This window comes from Balaenoptera borealis (genome assembly GCF_965194805.1).
Source record: "Balaenoptera borealis genome assembly, chromosome: 9".
NCBI lineage: Eukaryota > Metazoa > Chordata > Mammalia > Artiodactyla > Balaenopteridae > Balaenoptera > Balaenoptera borealis.
In genome coordinates this window covers 62566158-62571215 of record NC_138873.1, presented here as the reverse complement: position 1 = coordinate 62571215, position 5058 = coordinate 62566158, and positions in this window count along the sequence as shown.

The window sequence follows — 5058 nt, the reverse complement described above, 5'->3', positions numbered from 1 at the left end:
ACTGTGATTAAAAATCTTCCAACAAACAAAAGTCCAGGACCAGATGGCTTCACAGGTGAATTCTATCAAACATTTAGAGAAGAGCTAACACCCATCCTTCTCAAACTCTTCCAAAAATTTGCAGAGGAAGGAACACTCCCAAACTCATTCTACGAGGCCACCATCACCCTGATACCAAAACCAGACAAAGACACTACAAAAAAAGAAAATTACAGACCAATATCACTGATGAATATAGATGCAAAAATCCTCAACAAAATACTAGCAAACAGAATCCAACAACACATTAAAAGGATCATACACCATGATCAAGTGGGATTTATCCCAGGGATGCAAGGATTCTTCAATATACGCAAATCAATCAATGTGATACACCATATTAACTAATTGAAGAATAAAAACCATATGATCATCTCAATAGATGCAGAAAAAGCTTTTGACAAAATTCAACACTCATTCATGATAAAAACTCTCCAGAAAGTGGGCATAGAGGGAACCTACCTCAACATAATAAAGGCCATATATGACAAACCCACAGCAAACATCATTCTCAATGGTGAAAAACTGAAAGCATTTCCTCTAAGATCAGGAACGAGACAAGGATGTCCACTCTCACCACTATTATTCAACATAGTTCTGGAAGTCCTAGCCACAGCAATCAGAGAAGAAAAAGAAATAAAAGGAATACAAATTGGAAAAGAAGAAGTAAAACTGTCACTGTTTGCGGATGCCATGATACTATACATAGAGAATCCTAAAACTGCCACCAGAAAACTGCTAGAGCTAATTAATGAATATGGTAACGTTGCAGGATACAAAAATAATGCACAGAAATCTCTTGCATTCCTATACACTAATGATGAAAAATCTGAAAGAGAAATTATGGAAACATTCCCATTTACCAGTGCAACAAAAAGAATAAAATACCTAGGAATAAACCTACCTAGGGAGACAAAAGACCTGTATGCAGAAAACTATAAGACACTGGTGAAAGAAATTAAAGATGATACCAACAGATGGAGAGATATACCATGTTCTTGGATTGGAAGAATCAACATTGTGAAAATGAGTATACTACCCAAAGCAATCTACAGATTCAATGCAATCCCTATCAAATTACCAATGGCATTTTTTACGGAGCTAGAACAAATCATCTTAAAATTTGTATGGAGACACAAAAGACCCCGAATAGCCAAAGCAGTCTTGAGGCAAAAAAATGGAGCTGGAGGAATCAGACTCCCTGACTTCAGACTATATTACAAAGCTACAGTAATCAAGACAATATGGTACTGGCACAAAAACAGAAACATAGATCAATGGAACAAGATAGAAAGCCCAGAGATTAACCCACGCACCTATGGTCAACTAATCTATGACAAAGGAGGCAAAGATATACAATGGAGAAAAGACAGTCTCTTCAATAAGTGGTGCTGGGAAAACTGGACAGCTACATGTAAAAGAATGAAATTAGAATACTCCCTAACACCATACACAAAAATAAACTCAAAATGGATTAGAGACCTAAATATAAGACTGGACACTATAAAACTCTTAGAGGAAAACATAGGAAGAACACTCTTTGACATAAATCACAGCAAGATCTTTTTTGATCCACCTCCTAGAGTAATGGAAATAAAAACAAAAATAAACAAGTGGGACCTAATGAAACTTCAAAGCTTTTGCACAGCAAAGGAAACCATAAACAAGACGAAAAGACAACCCTCAGAATGGGAGAAAATATTTGCAAATGAATCAACGGACAAAGGATTAATCTCCAAAATATATAAACAGCTCATTCAGCTCAATATTAAAGAAACAAACACCCCAATCCAAAAATGGGCAGAAGACCTAAATAGACATTTCTCCAAAGAAGACATACATACGGCCACGAAGCACATGAAAAGATGCTCAACATCACTAATTATTAGAGAAATGCAAATCAAAACTACAATGAGGTATCACCTCACTCCTGTTAGAATGGGCATCATCAGAAAATCTACAAACAACAAATGCTGGAGAGGGTGTGGAGAAAAGGGAAACCTCTTGCACTGTTGGTGGGAATGTAAATTGATACAGCCACTATGGAGAACAATATGGAGGTTCCTTAAAAAACTAAAAATAGAATTACCATATAACTCAGCAATCCCACTACTGGGCATATACCCAGAGAAAACCGTAATTCAAAAAGACACATGCACCCCAATGTTCATTGCAGCACTATTTACAATAGCAAGGTCATGGAAGCAACCTAAATGCCCATCGACAGATGAATGGATAAAGAAGATGTGGTACATATATACACTGGAATATTACTCAGCCATAAAAAGGAACGAAATTGAGTCATTTGTTGAGACGTGGATGGATCTAGAGACTGTCATACAGAGTGAAGTAAGTCAGAAAGAGAAAAACAAATATCGTATATTAATGCATGTATGTGGAACCTAGAAAAATGGTACAGATGAGCCAGTTTGCAGGGCAGAAGTTGAGACACAGATGTAGAGAATGGACATATGGACACCAAGGGGGGAAAACTGCGGTGGGGTGGGGATGGTGGTGTGCTGAATTGGGCGATTGGGATTGACATGTATACACTGATGTGTATAAAATTGATGCCTAATAAGAACCTGCAGTATAAAAAAACAAAACAACTAATACTAAACTTTCATTGGGTTATTTGTATGGAAATATGTTAATATAAATGTTTCAGACATTACATGAAATTTCTAAAAATCTTATATTTGTACTTGTATGGAAATATGTATGGAAATATGTTAACATAAATGTTTCAGACATTACATGAAATTTCTAAAAATCTTATATTTGTATTTGTATGGAAATATGTTTGGAAATATGTTAATATAAATGTTTCAGACATTACATGAAATTTCTAAAAATCTTATATGTTCCGGTATAATGTTATAAGTAATAATCCTAGTTATTACTTTAAAATGTATATCTCAGAAATAACTAATTTTCTTGTCAACTGCATTATTATGAACTTTCATCAAATCTTTAACCGTGGTCATTTTTAAGTCTTTTGTCATTTACAGACAGTTCTGGGTGTACTCTGATGCTTTTGCAAATATGTTCCTATAAAAGGGTTTCATCTTCAAGAAATTCATGGAAAAGACTCTGACAAGTACAGGTTTCTGGTAACTGACTGTACTGCTGAGCTGAATGAATAAGCATTTTCAGAACTCTAATGAAAAACTGATGAACTCATAAAAGTGCTAACAAAAGATCAAGATGAAAAAAAAATTAATTACATGGGACTGAGTGAACTGATGAGGATGAGTATAATTTTTGTGACTTTCTGTCTGAATTAAAAAAAAAAAAATCCCACAAGGACTCAGAGGCAAAGAATATACAAATCAATTTTCACTGCAAAGTAAAGGAGCTGTTACAGTGGAGGATTACTGGACTGAATGTCAATATTATGACATAGTATGAGTGTTTCATGTTTGGTAATTGCAATCATTGTTGCTTTTGTTGTGGTCATCCATGTACAATGCTTGGTGTCAGTCTTTTTATCTCTTGTAAAAATAAAATACAGTGTGTGTGTGTGAAAAAAAAAAAAAGAGAGAAAGCTGTGCGCTGGAGTGAGGCAGAGGGAGAGTGAAAAGATGGCAACCACTGGCCTCCGTCCGTCTTTGGAGAGAGATGTGTGTTAAATTACATGCTTGCCCCTCAGGCTGATGCTTTAAGATAAGCAAATAGGCCTACTTCACAGAAAGCCTGAGCACTTTTCAGCTGCCTCAGTGTCTCTGAGCTCTTTTCAGGGCCCTTTTTCTGGGCCTTGGGGCTGTGGGGTGGGTGAGTCTGCATGAGCCTTTTAAGAACTATTTCTCAGATTGCTATTGCCTTGTGGGTCTCATGGACACAAGCCCTGTTGGCTTTTGAAGCTAGATGTTTTGGGGGCTTGTCTCTCAGGTGCAGGTCTTAAAATGGGATGCCTGGTGTGGAGTTAAAACCCTTCACTCCTCAGGGAGAAACTTGGGGTTGTGAGTTCCCTCCCAACTGTGGTCACAGTGTTGAGGGTGGGGTTGATGGCAAGATTTTGTCTCAGCTGCTCGTAGCTTTCCTTCTTCCTTTTTTTCTTTCTTTCTTTCTCCCTTCCTTCCTTTTCTTTCTTTTTCTTTCTTTCTTCCTTTATTCCTTTCTTGCTTGTTTTCTTGCTTTAATCTAGAGTAACAATCTCTGTCTCTTAATAGGAATATTTACTTCTGTTAAATATTTATTCTAAATATTGGAAATATTTTAATCTACAAGTATTTTTTGTCATGATAGGCGTCATAAAGTAATACTATTCATCTATCATCAGTAACCCACAAAGTAAATTTTGTAGACATAAAGATCACTATATAATGATTCCTAATTACATTCAAGTAATTGATTATTGTGAAATTTTTTCAGTATAAAAATCAACTTCTGTTAAAATAGATTAAACTTACAAATTTTGATATAAAAAAACAAAAAAAAAAGAAAACTGAAGTCTTGGATAAAGCAGTTTAAGTCGTTAAGCACAAAGAATACTTATATATTTTTCACTTATATTCAATCACTCTTATCCGTGCATCAAACCCTCTGCTGGGATATGGAGAAGTGGGTTTTACTATTCAAACCTGATCTTGATCTTTCAAAGTACTATTTCAACAGCTAGATACAAAAGTCTTTAGGGAGTGAACACAGGGGTTTGATCATTTCCATAAGATACCACATTTGCATTGAGATAAACACAGTGGTTGGCCAATAGTCCTCATGTATACAATGGCATATTTTGAATGTCCCAATAAACTTGTGTTCTGATACCTGGCCTTGGAAAGAGCTATGATTCATACTGACAATATTTAGCTTCCATGGGGTTACTGGGCCTGAAATTTGAAAGGCATCTCTGCTCCTTCTTCCTCACCCCCTACTGAATAACAATGCTCATCAGTTCTGTTTTCAAATCCCTTGAGGAAGACTAATTTTACCCAGTAAAAGCCTTTCTATCACTTAGGATATCTCCTGCCTAGATTGCTCCTTCAGCCTCTTAAAATGTTCCTGTGCCTCCAGCTT